The sequence below is a fragment of the Stomoxys calcitrans genome, chromosome 1 (genome assembly GCF_963082655.1).
Source record: "Stomoxys calcitrans chromosome 1, idStoCalc2.1, whole genome shotgun sequence".
Taxonomy (NCBI): Eukaryota; Metazoa; Arthropoda; class Insecta; order Diptera; family Muscidae; genus Stomoxys; species Stomoxys calcitrans.
In genome coordinates, this window is record NC_081552.1 from 176,017,212 (window position 1) to 176,040,035 (window position 22,824).

A 22,824-nucleotide genomic window follows, 5' to 3' on the forward strand; every position below is an offset into this window, starting at 1 on the left:
ATACAAAAATCTCAGGCAATGCAGTGGCGAGAGACCCAACACAGCCTATCAAACAAGATCCTGACGACGTACCCATCACCGACTTAATGATTCGGAATACTGGGATGGTATTGGAACATCAGGCAGCGCAGAGACAGGAGTCTCAATGCAACCCAACGAACAGGGAGTCGATGATGGTACTATCACCTACTCCCAAGATGCCCATTTACTGGAGGACCAATGATTGAGGTAATCCAGATAAACATTCACCGGAGCGAGACTGCTACATACGCTCAGATAGAGAAAATCACCAAGGGCAAATTATATTGACTCTGCATGGTGGAAGGTCACCCATAAATTGGTTTCTTACTTCACTTCGATAGCGTATACATTTTGGGCAGCATCTTATACACAGCTTCATTCTGCTCTTTGCACCGATAATCCAGTACTTCCTTCGTATCATGTTTTCCATTACCCTGTTTCCTCCATGCAGTGTTTCGAAATGGGTATGTCGGATGATGTTTCCTGCTAACCTCGACTTTTGGATAATAATTGGATGTTTTTGATTATACGGTAATGTCGAATAATGAAGTCTTCCTCCGACTCTCATCACTCCAAGACTGTCTAACTGAGGGTAATAATAATAAAGCTAATTTGCTTCGGTAATCTACGGCTCCTGATACTTTAAATTGTTTCATTTCCGCTGGCCATTCTAGTTCCTAGTTTAGTTTAATTATTCTCATTTCAGCCTCTTCTAGCTCGATCGCTGTTAAATGCTCTATTTCTGCTTTCGTTCCTCTCAATCCTTTAATAAACAGCAGTATGTATGCCATGACCCTTTGTTGTTTCTTGATGACGAAAATTGCATAATTTTTTCATACACGCCATTCTCTTCCGCTGAAATTTTTGTCGCTGCTGACACTGCTGATTTCTCGTTTATTTTGGGCCATTCTTGCTCACCTTTCACTAGCCATTCCGGCCCATTCCACCATATCCTGTTGGTTTTTAATGTCTCAGGGGAAACGCCTCTTGATCCTAAATCTGCTGGGTTTTCTTTTGATTTAACATATCCCCATTTCGCTTCAGGAATGCAGCTGTACTCCACTCGGTGGTGTTATTTGAAATCATCTTGATATCTGCAAGCTTTTCAGTGAGTGAAGACTTTGCGCAAATTTCTTCCACTTAGGGCTCAATTTTTCTTCCAATGGTACGTCCCATTGTATTTGTTGCCTCCATAAATATTGAATGAATAGCTTGGCTGTTACCCTGACTGAGATCAGCCAACCCAATGGATCGAAAATTGCTAGACTCGACAACGCCAATCTCTTCGTTACTCTATCTTCATCGCCTATTTGCATGTTGTATGTGAAGCAATCCATGGTTGGGTCCCACTGTAACCCTAATGTTTTTAGACACTCATCTTCTCGTGTCTGTAGCAATTCATTTTCCTCTCTTCTGCTTACGGCACACAAAACTTCAGGGGTAATTGCGATCCATTTTCTTAAATGTAAACCGTAACTTTCTAGCTCTTTCGATATCAATTTTCCCTCTTTCTTCTTCGTCTCTACTTTCACCATGTGCCCCATTAATATTAGCTCATCTATCGTTTACATATTCTCCTTTCAACTCCGCACATTCTTCCAGTCTTTTCTCCAAATTTAAAAATCTTGCCATTGCTCTTTCGTGTGATTCTCCCAATTCCTTGTCTTCAGCAAACGGTAACCTGACGACAAAACTTCCTGATTGGTCTACTCGTGTTGTTTTTTCATAGAGTTTTAAGCAATTATCATCTTCCATAATCGATTCTTCGTCTTCTATCTCCTCAATTTCCCAAAATCGTTCAATAGTTGTAGTAGCAACATATCTCCCGCTTTTCCAGGCTTCATTAGTATTGTTCCAGACAGGATCCAGCCAAACTTCGTGTTCTGTGCCACTATTTCTTCATCATGACGAACTCCTCCTCCAATATTTGTGGGAAAAGGTCAGCCCCAATTACTAGATCGATTCTTTCAGATTTGTTGAAGTTTGGATCGGCCAGATTAATATTCTTCCATCTTCCAACATTATATTGGAAGCTATTATCTGGATGAGCTGACTAGTGCTTCCAGTATGATTTTATTGTTGCTAACAAATCTAGGTCTTATTGCCAATCGCGCTTTAGATTTTGCCATTCCCACCATGGTTTCTCCGAGACCTCGTAGTCTCACCTCAATCTTCGTCTTTGGTAGTTGTAGTAGCTGCGCTGCGTCTTCCGATACCGATGATATTTGTGATCCTTGGTCGATTTAAGCTCTTAATGTTACGTATTCTCCATGTAAAAACTTTACACGAACTTGGGCGGTAGCCAGAAGAACATTTCCTGCTGAGTTGGTTGTCATTGCCTTCGTGTTGTTGATTCTCTCCAAATGGATTAGTGTGTTATGGCACAATCCTGCTGACATTTGCCATCGCTCAAACACCGCTTATCTTTCCCGTGCTTCAGACATTTGAGGCACAGCTGGGCTGTCTTTACTATATCGCTCGTTCGATGACTGTGCCGCAAATCTCCTACAAGCCACAATGTCATGCCCATTAAACTTGCAGAATCGGCATTGCATGAACTGCTGTTCCAGAAAGTCCAACACATCTGCCAGTTTTTGTATATCTTTACATTTTGCTCATACTGAGGAGCTCGTCTCCTTATCTAGTTTACGTATGATAATTCGGGCTAAAATTGGATCCGCATGGTCTAAAGAAATATCCATTGCTTTTAATGCATGAATACTTTCATTCACGCTGTCTAGCAATTTTCTTAGACCCACCGCCACTTGGCTGTTTATACTTGGGTCGTCCAGAATCTTGTCCACTAGTTTCGTGAACAAAATTCTTTTATTATTATATCTCTTCTCCAGCAATTCCCATGCTGCTTTATAGTTTGCGTCTGTGATTTGCAGATGCTGAATTAAACGGAAGGCCTCTCTTCTCAAATTCGTTTTTAGGTAGTACCGTTTTTGAACTTCAGATGATTGTGAGTTTCCATCTACCATTTTCTTAAACAAGTCATGGAACGAATTCCATTCCTCCACATTTCCATTGAAGCGTGGAATCTCTATCCTTTTTAATTCGACAGCCTGTGTTTCTTCTTTCAAGCCACTCATCCTCCCAATTATATTTTGTATTTTTGTGTTCATTTTTTCTTCTATGTCTTTTAGTTCTTCATCCACTTCTTCCATATCATGTTCCGTGGTTAATTCCAAATGAAGCTGTTTGATGTCGTCGAATTGTTTTTCCCACATAGATTTCATATTTTCTAATGAATATATAGAGACCCCAGAAATATCTGCTTCCATGGCATCGGAAAGCTTCATGATCTTTCTGCGGAATTGAGATAGTACTGCATTCTTCCTGTCACTATTGGCATGTGTGCTGGCTATAGTCAATTCCTTCAACGCTGCTCGCTCTTCTACCTGTTGACTTCTCTCTTCTTTTCATATAATTGCTCTTGTAGTATCTGCTCCATTTTCTTTTGAAATACCTCCTACTGTCTCTTCAGTTGCTCCTGTTGTGTTTGAAATTGCAGTAGCATGTTCTCCTGTAATGCCTGCAATTGCTCCATGGTTCTCTTTCTTCTTTGTGGCCTTTTCGTGCTCAGTTGTCGTTGCACGTGCTCCTTATATTTTTCATAGGAACTCTCGATTCTCTCCCAGATGTTTTTCTTGAAGTCGGCATCGTTATTAGGCCCAAGTTGCAATAATTTATAATTATTTAGTTTTGCTTCCTCCATTTTATTCTCTAGCGACTTGGACGTACTCTCCAATGTAGGCTTTCTGAAATTCTCTGTCTTTAGTTTTTCAGAAATCTCAATGATTTCCTTGAGGATTTTATTTTGAATTTTATAAAGAATGTGTCTATCTGCCGACATTTTTACTATTTTCTTTTATAGATTTGTCTTTTAACTGTTAATTATCAGTTTTACTTTTGTTTTTTTTTTTAAATTTTGTTTTTGCCTTTTGTCTTTTTTTTACATCTATATTTTCTTAGCGCTGTTCTGTTTTATTTTTTTTTGTTTTGTAGTTGCCTTTATTCTTGGCTCTTATGATTCTTGGTTCAGCCCTTTTGGCTTTTTCTTTTCCTGTTTTATTTATAATATATTGTTTCTATATTTTTTACGGCCGCTGATCTCTTTCTCTCGAAGGACCAATGTTGAAGTAGGAGAAATGAAAACACCCGTACGGTTTGGTTGTATCTTCAAATCTGCTTTATTATTCCATTTTATCTTGCTTATATACTATCTTACCAACTAATTCTTAAACTACCCTGAGCGAACAATTCTTATCTTCCTCATTAGCCGAATAGTAGACAGTACCTAAATACAGAGACCCCTTCAATGATAAGTGGGTCATAAACTACCTGAGCATCTTCCATATGTGCGGCAGGCAGACCCAAAACAAATATCGTTTGTAAACTCATTTACTTTATGACTACATTAGATATGCATTAGGGAAACCATAAACCATAAACTTTAAACAGATAACTGATTTCTATTAAAACAAGTAAAAAGGCGTTAAGTTCGGCCGGGCCGAACTTTGGATACCCACCACCTCGGATATATATGTAAACCACCTTTCATCAAAATCTGTTGCAAATTGCGTACCTTATGTCCCATAGTAGTTATATCGAAATATGTTCCGATTTGGATCAAATATTAATAAGTACAAGTCATTGTTCAATTGTGTATTGGTGTTTCTAGTAGCTATATCAAACAATAAACCGATCAGAACCATATACAACATGGATGTCGAAAAGCCTAACATAAGTCGCTGTGTTAAATTTCAGTTAAATCGGATTATAAATGCGCCTTTTTTGGGGCCAAGATTTTAAATCGAGATATCGGTCTATATGGCGGCTATATGCAAATCTTGATCGATTGAAATATATGGAGGGGCTTAACATAACTCTTTGTCCCAAATTTCGGCAACATAGGACAATAAATGCGCCTTCTATGGGCCCAAAACATTACATCGATGGATCGGTGTATATGGCAGCTATATCTAAATCTGATCCAATCTATGCCAAATTGAGAAAGGATGTTGAAGGGCCCAACACAACTCACTGTCCCGCATTTCAGCGAAGTCGGATAATAAATGTGGCTTTTATGGGCCTAAGACCCTAAATCGGTCTATATGGCAGCTAAATCCACCGATCTGTACCGATCTGAGCCAAATTGACGAATGATGTCGAAGGGCCTAACACAACTCACTGTCTCAAATTTCAGCAAAATTTGATAATAAATGTGGCTTTTATTGGCCTAAGACCCTAAATCGGTGGATCGGTCTATATGGGGGCTATATCAAGATATAGTCCGATATAGCCCATCTTCGAACTTAACCTGCTTATGGACAAAAAAAGAATCTGTGCAAAGTTTCAGCTCAATATCTCTATTTTTAAAGACTGTAGCGTGATTTCAACAGACAGACGGACGGACATGTCTAGATCGTCTTAGATTTTTACGCTGATCAAGAATATTTATACTTTATAGGGTCGGAAATGGATATTTCGATGTGTTGCAAACGGAATGACAAAATGAATATACCCCTATCCGTCGGTGGTTGGTATAAAAATAGAGATAAATGATCCTATTGAACTGACCTATTTGGATAAGAAAAGTATGCTTAAGATATTTTATTACTCTACATTAAGATTATTCTAATGTATAGATTGTGTTCATATTTTTATGAACATTCTCCCGGCCGGCAAATGGACTGCCTAGAGCATCGGCATCCCTGGGAACTGAATTGCAGCTATGCGCCCTTCCTTATCTCTCCTCTTATGCATAGAATTATGAGAATTATAGATATTATTATAACTAAAATTAATGCCAAGTGACTGGACCAATAATGGAACTCTAAACCTCTTAATTTTATTTCTTCCTTCTTTAAATTGTTCACGACCTTCTTGAGTTGATTGATCTCTTCATGATGATTGACAAGTACATTTCCATATATATTTGGATAAGAAAAGTATGCTTAAGATATTTTATTACTCTACATTAAGATTATTCTAATGTATAGATTGTGTTCATATTTTTATGAAGAGTCTGTATCCCATAAAAGCTTAATTTCTTATCCGATTTCGCGGAAATTTGAAACAGTTTTTTTTAAGCCTCCCGATATCCGCCCCAAATATGAGGCAGATCAAACTTTATAGGTATAGCTGTCATAAAGACTGATCTTCCACTTAAGGGTCCTAATCCCATAAAAAGCAGATTTATTGTCTGAAAATGTTATTTGTATATGAGTTCTCGGTATCTGAATAAAAATGATCGAGACCAGCCCCTATTAAGATATGACTACAGATATAGAAGTGGAGTTTTAATAAAGTAGGATGATTATTATATCCTTGTTAAATTTGGTCCATATCGGTCCAGATTTGGTTATAGGTGCCATATAGAACGATCTCTCGATTAAAAATCTTGGGCCTATAAAAAGCACATTTAGTATCCGATTTCGTTGAAATTTGGCGCAGGGACTTATGCTAGGTTTTTTGATATCGGTGTATTATATGGTTTAGATCGGTTTATATTTGGATATAGGTGTCAAAAAGACCAATATTTTGTTCTACTAAATTGAACAGTACCTTATATACATTAGACCACTCAATGTCCGTCCCGAATTTGGGTGCATAAGTTATCCAAATTTCCCCGGATTGTTACCAAAGGGTAAACCCCCCTTGGGTATCCAAAGTCCGGCCCAACTTAATGCCTTTTTACTTGTTTTTGTTTCTTTTTGTTTCTAAATGTAGCCATGTAAGCAGAACTTTTTTTGTGAAAGAAAAATGTAAAACTTCCCTGAAAATTGAGCTACCAAGTAAAGGTACATTTGGGAGAAATCCCAAATGAAGACGGCCTGCGTTAAACACATCTCAACGAAATCTGTACATTACAACAGTCATCACGGAAGGGGAAAATGGTCGCTGAGAAAGAATAGGAGCGTCCCTCTTACGCCACAGTGGCAAGTAACCAAAACAGAGATGAGATGACTTATGTAGTCATCGATATAGGCAGTGCATCCGGTAGGATTTCACCAGATCATTGGTACCAAGTGAAGCATTTGGTAAACTAACGGGTTTTCGAACACGTTTTGAACTCTGAAGGGGGTCCACCCATACAAATTATGAGCCGCGAGTATGGAGGGGATATATTAACGCTGAGCTTTGCATCAGCAGAATGTATTGAAACCGTCATAAAGCTCGTTGGAAGTATCCACATTCCATGAGGTGCAAAGCTCGCCCTTGTGAGTAAGATGGGCATTCCCCAGCTAAGTGACAGGAAAGTCAATGCAGCCTAAAGAACAGGGAGCGGACGATGAGACAAACCTTCTCATAAGAAGCCCATTTACCCAAGATTTGGAAGACTAGTATAGGCAAATATCCAAATAAAAGAACATCAATATATGCAGGGACGGGAAACTCAATACAGCCTAACGAAAAGGGACCCGACGATAGAACCATTACCGAATTTATCAAGATACGGAAGACTAGGATAGGCAAAGAACTAAATACGATGACATCAGACAGTGCAGTGACCGGAAAGTCAATGCAACCTAAAGAACAGGGAGATAACGATGAGACCCGCCCATCACGCACTTCCCATTTAATGGAGGACCAATAATTGAGGTCATCCAGATAAACTTCCATCGGAGCGAGACTGCTGCACACGATCTGATGGAGAAAATCAGCAAGGGCAAGATTCATATTGCTTTAATTCAGGAGCCATGGACGACCCGTATTAATGGGTCTGGTACACGGCTGGCTAATTATATATTTTCTCCAGAGTTGTCAACGTTGAATGCAACAGTGGTGAGACAGGGAAACGGTGGATCAAACCTGGTATCACTTTATCAGCCTTTCGACTCTCCCACACCGCCACCCACGTCGGAGGTGCAACAGTTGGTGAGGAGTGAGGGTGCGATCCAAACTTTCACCACATTTTGTGTAGGTCGTTGGGGATTCCAAATGGGCCATATCGGTTGAGATTTGAATATAGCTCCCATATAAACCGATCTCCCGATTTGACTTCATCTTTTCGGTATAAGTGTCACGGGGTCTCCGCATCTGGTTATCCAATCTCAGTGTCACAATCTGCTTTATTGAGGTTAGAAATAGAATAATGTAAGGAGTAACAATGGGTTAGACTTAAGATATGGGAAGGCAGATGTGACCTGGTACGGCACTTCGTCTGGTTGGTGCGGCGGACGTCTCATTGGAGAGACTGTGAGCGATGGCGTGTGCGACGTAGTGTAGGGTTCAAGGTGAGGTCAGGAAATGGGTCTGTGTCTATGTTTAGGCTAAGTCTAGAGGTCTCGTCTAGAGCACCGCGAACGACAATAGCAATTTATAGGAGGCTTGCGGGTACGTCACCACGCAAGTAGACTCGAGAAGAATCGAGTTTATGTGCTTACGGGTACGTCACTACGTAAGAAGGCTCGGAGACAAGAGAAGGATCGAGTTAAAGATGCTTACGGGTACGTTACCACGTAAGGAGTCTCGGACACACAAGAAGAATCGAGGTTTACTATGCTTGCGGGTATGTCATCACGTAATAAGGCTCGGAGACACGGGGAGAATAGAGTTTACCTTGCTTACGGGTACGTAACTACGTAAAAAGACTCTGATACACGAGAAAAATCGACTTTACGTTGCTTACGGGTACGTCACCACGTAAGAAGACTCGTAGACACGAGAAGAATCAAGGTTTAAGTTGCTTACGGGTACGACACCACGTAAAAAGGCCTGGAGACACGAGAAGAATCAAGGTTTACGGGTACATCTGGTTGAGCGGCGTTGAAAGGCTCGACGGTTCCTCAAGGAACTGATGGCTGTCAGACGTGATCTGCTACAGCACGTCGTCTGGTTTGGCCGGCTTCGTTGGCGAAACGGTGAGCGGTAGCAAGTGTGCGACGTAGTCAGTAGGTCAGGAACGGTGAATCGGTCACCGTGTTTTTAGGCCAAGTAGAGACGCCTCGCCTAGAGTACCGTGAACGATAATAATAATTGAAAGGAAGATTACGGATACGTCACCATGCAAGAAGACTCGAGTCTATGTGCTTACGGGTACGTCAACACGTAAGAAGTCTCGGAAACACGAGAAGAATCAAGGTTTACGTTGCTTACGGGGTATGTCACCACGTAGGTTAGGTTAGGTTTAAGTGGCAGTCTGCCATCTGACTCACATAGACGTTTTCGTCCACTGTGATACCACAGGAATAAAAGAAGGAAGATGCCTTCTAGTTCCTACCGTTGAATCATCCAGATCGCTTTAAAAAGCTCAATAACTTGCGAATGTTCACATCCGCTTAATCAGACAGGTTCTCAAAGAAATGAGAACCTAAAGTGGAATTCCTTCTGACTGCTAGTGCGAACACACACACAGAGGGTGTGTTAGGGCTTCCTGAAGTATATATCTTAGAGTGCTGGGAAACTTTCCTCTGACCGCAAATGCCACGTCAGCATACGCATGCCGACACAAGCGAGTCATTCGGGGTCCTCGTGATATTGACCACTATGTCTATATTCTCCGTAGATTCCACTTCCTTTTCTGGTCTAGAAGGGATAGACGTGCAAAATTTGTGCCGGAATTTATCCCAATCCGCCTTTCTTTTGTTTAGCCGAGGGACCACTTCTGCAGTATTTTCCCCAATGCTGAAACTAATATAAGGACGATCAGAGAAGCTGTGGTCATCCAATACTTCCCAGTCGCATATTCTTCGACTTATATCTTCCGATACAAAGGTAATATCTAGTACCTCCTGCCTCTTCCTGGTAATAAAGGTCGGTTTATCTCTTAATGCTGGCAACATTTGTGAGGTACTATGCCATGTACAACTTCTCTCCAAAGAGGTGTCGCACTGCGGTCCGCCGTTCGGACTCAGCTATGAAAAGAAGCCCTTAGCATTGAGCTCAAACTTGAATCGGACTGCACTCATTGATACGTGAGAAGTTTGCCGCTGTTCCTTAATGGAATGTTCATGGGCAAAAATTTGTAATTTTTATCACCCTTATTACAAATCGCCAGATTTTAACTTATAATTTATTCAATAAGGAGCTCACCCCATTCGTTGACATCCAAATTTCCCCACATCTGGTGATGTACGTTAGCATCACTTCCTACAATGAGACTCTTCTTTCCTACAGAAGCGGCTTCAACCAGCGACTTAAGGTTTGAAGCGGCATCTCTGAATCGTGTGCAATTTATAGGGAAGCCAGCCGGTAAAGAGACTTGTTTATTTCAAGGCTGGCTACTACTAAATCTTCAATGCTTAGCGACGGAAGAAGTTAAACTTTTAGATTACTCTCAGCAATAATGCAGGCTCTGTGTCTCCCATTCCCCGTACCCTTGAGAAGTTTAAATCCCCGAATTCTTAGTCGACAAACCATTCCTCCACATACCCTTGGTTCCTGGATAAGAACCACTTCAAATCAGCCTGCCATCAGGAGGACCTTTAGTGCCGCCGAAGCTGCCTTACAATGGCTCTGTAGAAACCGGACCATAGTCAGGATGCAGAACTTCAACCACTGTTCTGTAAGCCTCGTCTTCTGATTCCACCAGGAGTTCGTTAGAACTTGTCATGATGAGCTTCCGTACACATCCAGCGGCAGGTGAGAAAGCTGTGGAACCACTCTTCCTCAGGACACTTGCGGTGTGGACGATTCCTCCTAAGATGCTTCACCAGCTGCTGCTGCTGTCACCACGTAAGAAGGCTCGGTGACACGAGAAGAATTAAAGTTTAGGTTGCATACGGGTACGTCACCACGTAAAAAGGCTCGGAGACACGAGAACAGTCAAGGTTTACGTTGCTTACGGGTACGTCACCATATACGTTGCTTACGGATACGTCAACACGTAAGAAGGCTCGGAGCCACGAGAAGAATCAAGATTTACGTTGCTTACGGATACGTCACTACGAAAGAAGGCTCGGAGACACGAGAAGAATCAAGGATTACGTTGCTTATGGATACGTCACCACGTAAGAAGGCTCGGAGGCGCGAGGATAATCGAGTTTACATTGCTTACGGGTACGTCACCATGTAAGAAGACTCGGAGTCACGAGAAGAATCAAGGTTCGCGTTGTTTACGTGTACAGCAGCACGTAAGAAGGCTTGGAGACACGAAGAGAATCAAAGTTAACTTTGCTTACGGCTACGTCACAAGTACGAAAGCTCGGAAAAACGCGAAGAATCAAGGTTTACGTTGCTCACGGGTACGACATCATGTTAGAAGAGTCGAAGACACGAAGTAAATAAGGGTAATGTTGCTTGCGGGTACGACACCACGTAAGAAGGGTCGAAGACACGGTAAGAATAAGCAAGGTATCGCGAAACACTTAGTCCAAAGTTGGCACTGTCTCTCTTCACTGTTTTTCACTGGTTGGTTATACTAACTTGCTTCCTCTGGGCTTGCTGTTGTCTTACCGCCTGATCGACTCACTTGCCAACGCCTTTAATAGCCAACAAATTCACCACGGCAGCATCTCCAACTCACTCTGTTGGCATAGCCTTGTGTGTTTGCTTGTATGCTGCTGTTTGTAACCACTCGCATTTAACGTTGATGATTGTTGCTGTCACCCCACGGTATGTTGTTAACGAACTATTTTCCCAAAAGTTGTTACCAACTCCGCAACACTCACTGTGAATTCATTTGTCGTGATCATCACAGCCACTTGCAATGATGATGTTTGTTGCTACCATCGTACGGGATTGTGTTTTCGAACTATTTTGCAGAAATGTTGTAAACAAGTATGGAGTTAAAGTTAGGGCATGACGAGGGTCGATGAATAAGGCAGGCAATTGGACCGAAAATTTTATTAATTCACTTATACAATATTATTCAATTCAAACTTAATCAAATTGAAAGTAAAACAAGTAAAAGTGTGCTAAGTTCGGCCGGGCCGAATCTTATATACCCTCCACCATGGTCCGGTTCGGACCACAATTAAATTATATGTTGGAGACCTGTGTAAAATTTCAGCCAATTCGTATAACAATTGCGCCCATTGGGGCTCACGAAGTAAAATAGAGAGAACGATTTATATGGGATCTGTATCGGGCTATAGACCGATTCAGACCATAATAAACACGTTTGTTGATGGCCATGAGAGGATCCGTCGTACAAAATTTCAGGCATATCGGATAATAATTGCGACCTCTAGGGGTCAAGAAGTCAGGATCCCAGATCGGTTTATATGGCAGCTATATCAGGTTATGAACCGATTTGAACCTTATTTGACAGAGTTGTTAAAAGTAAAAATAAAATACGTCATGCAAAATTTCAGCCAAATCGGATAAGAATTGTGCCCTCTAGAGGCTCAAGAAGTCAAGACCCAAGATCGGTTTTTATGGCAGCTATATCAGGTTATGTGCGGATTCGAACCATACTTGGCACACTTGTTGGGTATCGTAACAAAACACGTCGTGCGAAATTCCATTCCAATCAGATGAGAATTGCGCACTCTAGAGGCTCAAGAAGTCAAGACCCAAGATCGGTTTATATGACAGCTATATCAGGTTATAGACTGATTTGAACCATACTTGGAACAGTTGTTGGATAAAATAACAAAACACGTCGTGCAAAATTTCATTCTGATCGGGTAAGAATTGCGCACGCTAGAGGCTCAAGGAGTCAAGACCCGAGATCGGTTTATATGGCAGCTATATCGTGCAAAATTTCATCCCTATCGGATAAGAATTGCGCACTCTAGAGGCTCAAGAAATCAAGACCCAAGATCGGTTTATATGGCAGCTATATCAAAACATGGACCGATATGGCCCATTTACAATACCAACCGACCTACACTAATAAGAAGTATTTGTGCAAAATTTCAAGCGGCTAGCTTTACTCCTTCGGAAGTTAGCATGCTTTCGACAGACAGACGGACGGACGGACGGACGGACAGACGGACGGACATGGCTAGATCGACATAAAATGTCGCGACGATCAAGAATATATATACTTTATAGGGTCTCAGACGAATATTTCGAGTAGTTACAAACAGAATGACGAAATTACTATACCCCCCATCTTATGGTGGAGGGTATAAAAATACCAGAACAAGGAAAATAATACTTCAAAGGTAATAGGAATTCATTCATTGATAGCGTCGAAGGGCGTCGCCGGAAAGGAGCGCCGTGACTTCCGGATCTCACCCGGCTCCCCCTTTCGGAAGGCTGCCAACTCTGGGTCGCACCATGACCTGGTCACGGCGGTTGACGATGAGGCGGTATCTTCGTCCACACACAAATACCACATCTTTCCTGCAGTCTCTATTGCGGGTCGATAACTTGGCGTCTTTGATGTGCCATTGTAGACCTATATGTATCTCCGCTGGTAGTTCCTCGTTGCAAAGAAATCGAAATTTCACGGTATGGGACGGGGGCGGGATGACAACTTGGCTAATCGCATTGGTGGGTCTTCGGCAGGGCGATCCGTCGGGAGGTACCTTCCGTCTCAGATGCCGTCGTCTCGTCATGCCGCCGCGACGTGGGCCTGGTAGGTGCGCAGTGCAGTACATCAATTTCCACCGCCGATGACTCGTCGGAACTCTCGACGCGGGAGACTTCGTGTGGTGGCAAGGATGTCAATCGGCATTGACGTAGATGAGTGTCGTTGGCGCTGAGCCTGTGCCTTATAATACGCCTTGGTCTTCACTGCTGGCTTTCGTGGATTCATTGTGTCTGTGATTGGATTAACTACGAGAGTTTAGGGTTAGAGATTACGCTATTAACATTAACTACGGGGTCGGTCTGGCGTACGTCCGCGGTGGAGAATATCTTGAGTTTGCAGAGATGGGCCGTCCGAACATCTCCTCGTTCTCGACCACGCTGTTTGACAATCATCGGTGATGGAAAATCGAAAACCTCGTACGGGCCGTCGAGTTTCGGAGCCATCAACAGCTCTAGATAACGGATGCTGCCACACCAGGACAAGATCCCCTATCGTTGGCTTGCACTGTCGTCTGCGTAAATTATACAATAGTCGCGCCGCTGGCCCCCTCCTGCTCTCCCCAGTGCACATCACATCTGCCATGCTGGTTTTTACAAATCTGAGAAATAATGGTCTTGACTGTTGTATTTCCTCGTTCGGTAGGGCTCTCCTGCGGGCAATACGGAGCGGTGAACTGGCGATGAACTCCTATCTGCTGCAGATATTTGTCTAACACACGATTTGTAAACTGACTTAAATTATCAGTTATAAGAATTTTCGGGACACCGAATCTCGCTAGAATGCGCTCCCTGAGGGCTTTCACTACACCTTCTGCGGTGGCGTTTCGCTGGGGAACCAACTCCACCCACTGGCTCTACAGGATCGTGATTAGACCAGTACTTACTTACGTCTCAGTAGTTTGGTGGATTGCTATGGAGAAAAAGTGCAACAAATGGACCATAAAACAGGTTCAGAGAACATGTTACCTTGGCATAGGCGGACCGATGGGGGTCTACAATGAGAACCCAGGGACTGAGATCTGTTTTGGACTGCCTGACCATAATACGGGCGAAGTCCTAGTTGAGGGCATAAGCCACGAATGCGCATGCAACTCTGTGAAACAGCGAAACGGTCGGTAAGACGGCGAAAATCCTAACCTATTCGACTCACAACCCCTCACAAACTTTGCGATATCTCTCGTCATTCCAGGCCAAAAGAAGCGGTTGCAGATTCGATTGATGGTCTTCCTCACTCCTAGACATCCTGCTGCCGGTTGGCTGCGATTTTCGTGCGTCTCTACATCTTTACGTGCACAGTTAAGTAGAGTTGTAGGCACGCAGAGCTTCAACGCAGTGCTATCCACGTCGTTCAAACAGCGAGGGATGTGTCGATAGAGCTGGTCACCAACGATAGCGTAGTCCGGAAACTTCTCGGAATTCTTTTGCAATTCTTTGGTTCGATTTTTGATCCATGGGCACTCCCCTACAGTTTCTACGATTGCTCGGTGCAGGGTTTCTATTGGCTGTCGGGATAGCACGTCTGCAACTACGTTGAGTCCTCCTTTGCGATACTTGATAATGTAGGAATATTGTTGGAGTTCAAGGGCCCATCTGAACCGTCAAAGACCGTCTGTTGTTCCTCCGTCTATTTCCAGTGTCTGCCCTTCTTCAGAATGGTGTAAGTGGCTGGGCAAGCTTGGTAAAGCTCTTTAACGTTGGTCAGCGGTTTCATTTCCTCTATAGCAGCGACTTTCCGGGGTCGGTGTGGATTCCTCGTCCGCTGATGACTTACACTTGTCTGGGTTGATTCGTAAATTGGCAGCTCGTAGCCGGCGGAAGTCTTCCTGCAAGTTCCTGAGGTGTTCTCCTAGGGTCTGTCCAATCACAACAATATCATCCAGGTATGCAAATGGCTCTAGGTCGGGTCCGGTCGCACACTGGGATGTTGCTGGAGCTAAATTGAGGCCAAAGTACATAACTTACCGCTGAAATAGGCCTCTTCCGGCCACTGTGAAGGCCGTGTACTTTTTACTATCTTCGGCAAGCGGAATCTGCCAAAACCCATTTTTGAGATCCAAACTGCTCACATTGCCTTACGAAGCCGGTCCAGTATAGAATTTATGCGGGGTAAAGGGTAAGCTTCTGTGTTGGACTTACTGTTGAGATGGCGGAAGTCCATGTAGAGTCTTCATTGCCCTTTTTTTGAGCTAAGGTGACGGGCGAGCTGTAAGCACTCCGTGAGGGCTCGATACATCCGTTGACTAGAAGCTCATTGATATTACAGTCGATAATTTCTTGCAAGGCCGGGTTACCGGCTGTGTATCGTAACTTGACCGGTCGGTCTTCGGTCATTACAATACGGTTCGTGGCAATCGTAGATGGACCATGTATGTCCCGGAATTGTAGAAGCTCTTGGTTCAGAAACTTTTGTATTCGTAGTTGGTCGGTAGCTGAGTCCTCGCTTGCCACGCGGGGTCCACTGGTATATTCGGTCGTACGGAGGCAACGCACTTCCATTTGTTCGAAAGGCAGGACAAAGCGAGATATCTATGTTGTTCTGAAATCTGATCAATGGATTTGGGCTGTATGTAGGAGAACACTCATAATAATCCGGTCATGGTGAGTCTGGCTCCTGTCTTGGCCAAAAAGTCCAGACCAAGTATAGCATCCTCCGACGCATCCGGCATTACCAGGAATAGCGTAGGTAATATCTGGTTTTCCAGGTTTACGTCGATGTCTACTGCTTTAAGAAGCTGGGACTGGTCAGCCAGGGTGACAGTGGCTAGTTTTATGGTGATAAAAGGCCGGTTCCACCTAGTGTGCTTGCGAAGGTATCGCTGACGAATGAGCCGGTCACATCGATGTCATCGATGGTAGCGATGCGCCGATATCCAATACCGATGGCTATCAGTTTCTTCGGTTCGAGATGTGGTGTTTATTTCTGGGGGCTGGCTTGAGATTTGGGACTGGCTGCGACTTGGACACCCGTCTGCCTCTGATGGTGGCGGGCCCGTCCGACGTTTCCCGAATTCCTGCTGTAACAATGAATCGTGCGTACTTCCCGGTGGCCGCTATCCCAACCCAAAAAAATAGGGCTTCGTTCCACACTGTCTTGAGAAGGTCCGTTTTGGCCGCAGTCCGACAAGCTGTTTGGGGGGGTTGCATTAAGGTCAACCTCGTTGTCGATTCGCCGATGCTGCTCCAGGGCCTGCAATACCTATGGGGGTAAGCTTTCTAGGTCGTCCGCCATTGTGAGTAGATCGTGCAAATTCTGGAAATCCCGCCGGAGTATGTACCATTGGTATTCGAGCAACGCATTGTAAAAGATACTTTCGACACTCTCTTGTTCTGTGTGTTGTGTGTGTCGCACCATATCCTGCGTGTAGTTACGGAATATCTCTCTAGACTTCTGATACCTCTTCCGTGCTTTGTCTACCTCTTCCGTGTCTTGTCTTCCAGCTGCGTTTTCTAATCTCATATAAACTCCTTATTTCTAAAGTCAGCAAATATGTCCGGTTTGGGGTATTGACCCTAAAAACTATGCATATTTAGTTCCACTCTCTTTAAGACCCAAATTGTCTTGGTGAGCAAATACGTCCTATTTGGGGGTTGTTATGGTGGTGGGACGTCCGCTAGACAGTTGGCCCCTAATGTTGATATCAGATACGTGGTCTACTCCCACATACCTTTAATTTGAGCCCCATATTTCCATAGTCGGGAAACATGACCGGCTTGGGGGGTGTTTTGGTGGATGGGGCGGCCTCTCAGTAACTTGGCTTTAAAAATATACATCAGATTCATGTTCTTCTCTAAAATACCTCTTATTTGAGCCTCATATTGAAATGGTCAGCAAATACTTCCTATTTGGTGGTGTTATGGCGGTGAGGTGGCCCCATAGACACTTTTCCCAAATATTGATATCAGATTCGTGCATTAATCCTAAAGACCTTTCATTTGAGCCCCATATGGTTATGGTCGCAAATTGGTCCTCTTTGGGGATGTTTTTTGGGGAGAGGCGGCCCCCAAACACTTGGTCCCATATTTGGATATCAAATTCGTATTCTACACTCAAATACCTTTTATTTAAGCCCCATATTCCCATGGTCAGTAAATAAGTCCTGTGAACCCCCAGAAACGTGGTCCCACATTGGATATCAGATTCGTATTCTACTCGCAAATACCTTTCATTTGAGTCCCATATTACCATGGTCGGTAAATATGGGGTGTTTTGGGGCTTGGGGTGGTCCCCCAAACACTAAGCCCGGAAAATATGTCAGCAACGTGCTCTATTCTCATATATCTATATATCATTTATTTGAATCCCATATTTTGGGAAAGGGGTTGATCCCCAGAAAATTGGTCCCGAAAGTGGGTATCAATTCTTACTCTACCCCCAATACCTTTCATTTAAGCTCTACATTGACATGGTCGGTATATATGGCCGATTTAGGGGTGTTTTGGGGATTGGGTGGTCGCCCAAACACTAAGCCCAGAAAATATATCAGAAACGTACTCTATTCTCATATATCTATATATCATTTATTTGAACTCCATATTGGCATTGGCCTCAAAATTGGATATCAAATTCGTTTTCAAATCTCATTTAAACTCCTTATTGAAAATGTCAGCAAATATGTCCGGTTTGGGGTATTGGCCCTAAAAACTATAAATATTTAGTTCCACTCTCTTTACGACCCAAATTGTCTTCGTGAGCAAATATGTTCTATTTGGGGGTTGTTATGGTGGTGGGACGTCCCCTAGACAGTTGGTCCCTAATGTTGATATTAGATACGTGGTCTACTCCCAAATACTTTTAATTTGAGCCCTATATTTCCATAGTCGGCAAACGTGACCGGCTTGGAGGGTGTTTTGGAGGATGGGCGGTCACTCAGTGAGTTGGCCTTGAAAATATATATCGGATTCGTGTTCCACTCTAAAAACCCTCTTATATGAGCCTCATATTGCAAAAGTCAGCAAATACTTATTATTTGGGTGGTGTTGGGGGGTGGCGTGGCCCCGTAGACACTTTTCCCGAATATTGATATCAAATTTGTGCTTTAGTCCTAAAGACCTTTCATTTGAGCCCCATATTGCTATGGTCGTAAATTTGTCCTCTTTGGGGATGTTTTTTGGTGAGAGGCGGCCCAAACACTTGGTCTCATATTTGAATATCAGATTCGAATTTTACACTCAAATACCTTTTATTTAAGCCCCATACTCCCATGATCAGTAAATAAGTCCTGTTTGGGGAAGGGGTGGACCCCCAGAAACGTGGTCCACATTCGTATTCTACTCGCAAATACCTTTCATTTGAGTCCCATATTGCCATGGTCGGTAAATATGTCCGATTTAGGGGTGTTTTGGGGGTTGGGGTGGTCCCCCTAGCACTTGGTTCGACAAATGGATATCAGATACGTTTTCTTATCCTAAATACCTTTCATTTGAGTCCCATATTTTCGTGATTAGTGTAAATATATGTTTGGTAGGTTTTAGGGTGGGGCCTAGGTACCCCATCCGAAATTTGGATACCAAATTTTTATTTCTAGGGTACTATATGAGAGCACACAAAATTTCGCTTAAATCGCACCACCCATCTCCGAGATCTGGCGTACTGAAAATTAGGGTAAGGGGAAGGGTCCGCCCCCCCATCAGATATCAAAAAATTTAGTACCCTATTTTCACCACGGGATCATTATGCACCATCTGTGAAAATTTTAAGAAAATCGGTTCAGCCGCTTCTGAGTCTCTAAGGAACACGCAAACATACAAACAAACAAACAAACAAACCTACAAACAAACACAAATTGATTTTTATATATAAGATATGGGTCTTCTTGTACTTAAATTGTAACTCGGCAACTTAATTATTATTTTTATTTGGTTATTTCGTTTTGATCTTCATTTGGTTGGAATATTTTATCAGCCATGGAGGCCACCGTAGCGCAGAGGTTAGCATGTCCGCCTTTGACGCTGAACGCCTGGGTTCGAATCCTGGCGAGACCATCAGAAAAAATTTTCAGCAGTGGTTTTCCCTTCTTAATGCTGTCGCTTTGCCATGTAAAAACTTCTCGCCAAAGAGGTGTCCCACTGCGGCTCGCTGTTCGGATTCGGTTATAAAAAGGAGGTTTCTTATCATTAAGCTTCAACTTGAATCGGACTACACTCATTGATATGTGAGAAGTTTGCCCTTTTCATGGGCAAAATTTGCAATTTTATCAGAAAACCAGTAGTCGTTGAGAAAAGCGTTGTGCAAATTTTGGCAAGATTGGTCAATAATTCTATGAAATTCACCAATAATGTCGAGAGTCAAGAAAAAATCTTTCCTGCCAAATTTCGAGAGAATCGGTTAACAAATGACTAAGCCTCGTCCCTAAGCAAAAAACATGCCTGTACCAAATTTGAAGCCGATCGGATGAAAATTGCGACCTGTAGTTTGTACACAAATTAACATGGACAGACAGACTGACATAGCTTAATCGAATCAGAAAGTGATTCTGAGTCGGTCTGTATGGTTATCAATGTGTCTATATTTCTTCCTTCTGGGCGTTACAAGCAAATGCACTAAGTTATTATACCCTGTACGACAGTAGTGGTGTAAAGTATAATTAATAAAATATGTTCAACAACCAAAGTTAGACCACAAAAGCCGCTAAATAAATTTTTTTTTTTTGATATACGTATTATTTTTTAATATATATAAACAACATTGATTTTATATGTGTTTTGATATTTTTTATGTTGGATATCCGTCCAAGGTGTATGTATGGTTGTATGTAGGTTAGGTTAGGTTAGATTAAAAAAAAGGTGAGGATATTAATCCGCCCATGCCACAATGGACATACACTTAAGCCAGTAATCGGCTTAATGTGCTCTCTAAACACTAAAAAAGTAACCTCGAAAAAGAAAATCTAAGTTAGGAATACCATGCTACTTACAAAATTGTTTTCCATGCCACGCCCCAAGTTGGTTCATGTCTGGTATTGTGTTCCCACCTAACTGCTAAGTATCTGTTAGCCACGATAGTCGGGCAATGACATAGGAAATGCTCATCATCTTCCCCGCATGCCCTACACATGCTATCACTTGCCGCACCGATTTTACATAAGTGAGCTCATAGTCCTATGTGTCCCGTTATGATACCGAAAGCTGTACTCATCTCCTTCTTACTTGCTTTCAGTAATAGCCTTGCCTTCTCACGATCTGGACCTCCCCATAGGATTTTCGGCGTCCTACAAAACGTTTCGCTGTTCCACAGGGTTACATGCGCATTCATCACCCACGCCCTTACCTCGGACTGCGTCGACCCGAAAGGCTTTGGTAATAAAGGGACTGCGTTTTTTTCATGCCCCTAGACTTTCTTACATTTTGGCTGGGATTAATTTTTAGTATCCTAATTCTAAATCGGCAATAAAGCCTAATGGACTTTACCCAAAATCTACTCTGCGGTACTGCCTAAATTGATTTATCAGAACAAGTAACGTATACACGTAGTTAGTCAATCGACTAATCGTAGCTAACTTCCAACACTGCCGCTTACCTCGTTTGCACGAAGATTTTACAGCTTTCTTTTTAAACCAATATTCAAAAGGATTACCTATCAAGAACGATCTGTTAATTTTTTTAAAAGTCTGTTAAACTTGTAAAATCTCGTCATCCAATTAAAATTCTAAAATAATTTTCCCTTATAAGGGACTTAAATTCTTTAATGTGTTGGAAGAGGTAAATCTTTAGAAAAAGTGCTTAAACGACGACTATTTTTATAGAAATTGGCGAAGAAAAAGTTTGCTTGTGATTGTCCACACGTGGTTTACATAAATTTTCAGGAATCAGAATATTGGACCAAGAAATCAGAGAAATCGCGAAGCATAGTCAGAAAGAAAAAAAGAAAATCTTCTTATATTGGGTTGCCCAAGAAGTAATTGCGGATTTTTTAATAGAAAGTAAATGCATTTTTAATAAAACTTAGAATGAACTTTAATCAAATATACTTTTTTTACACTTTTTTTCTAAAGCTTAAAGTAGCAGCTGATAATTGACAGAAGAAAGAATGCAATTACAGAGTCACAAGCTGTGAAAAAATTTGTCAACGCCGACTATATGAAAAATCCGCAATTACTTTTTAAGCAACCCAATATATATAAATCAATTAGTGTTTGTTTGTTGGTTTGTTTCTTTGTCTGTTCTGTATAGACTCAAAAACGGCTGATCCTATTTGCTTGAAATTTTCACAGATGGTGCATAACGATTCCTTGGTGAAAATAGGGTACTATATTTTTTGATTTCTGAAGGGGGGGGCGGACTCTCCCCCTTACCCTAATTTTCAGAAACGCCAGATCTCGGAGATGGGTGGTGCGATTTAAGCGAAATTTTATGTGCTTTCATATAGTACCCTAAAAATGAAAATTTGGTATCCAAATTTCGGATGGGGTACCTAGGGGGGCTGCCCCACCTTAAAACCTACCAAACATATATTTAGACCAATCATAACAATATGGGACTCAAATGAAAGGTATTGAGGATGAGAAAACGTATCTGATATCCAATTGTCGGACCAAGTGTTAGGGGGACCACCCCAAGCTCCAAAACACACCTAAATCGAACATATTTACCGACCATGGCAATAAGGGACTCAAATAAAAGGTATTTGCGGGTAGAATACGAATCTGAAATCCAAATGTGGGACCACGTTTCTGGGGGTCCACCCCTTCCCCAAAACACCTCCCAAACTGGACTTATTTACTGACCTCGGCAATGTGAGACTCAAATGAAAGGTATTTGCGAGTAGAATACGAATCTGATATCCAAATATGGGACCAAGTGTTTGAGGGGCCGCCTCTCCCCAAAGCGGACAAATTTACGACCATTGCAATATGGGGCTCAAATGAAAGATCTTTGGGAAAAGTGTCTATGGGGCTATCCCACCCCCACAACACCACCCAAATAGGAAGTATTTGCTGACTATTGCAATATGAGGCTCAAATTAAAGGTATTTGGAAGTAGACCACGTATCTGATATCAACATTAGGGACCTACTATCTAAGGGACGCCTACCACCATAACAACCCCCAAATAGGACGTATTTGTTCACCAAGACAATTTGGGTCTTAAAGTTTTAGCTTAAAATTCCTTTTAAAATTAACTTAGGTTGAAGGATTTTGTTACAGAGACGCATAAATCGATTCAATGCTCAGTTATACCAAGTCCAGACTTAATCCAATTATAAAGGTGATTTTTATTTATTGGTCATGCAATCATCACTCGATTAGAAATATATGTAGAATAAAAGATTCATCTTAGAAACGCTTAATAAGATGACTTTAAAAACTATGAATTACTTTTTAAACTCCTACTGCAGACAAACTTCTATTAATATCTATGGCACAACTGTGC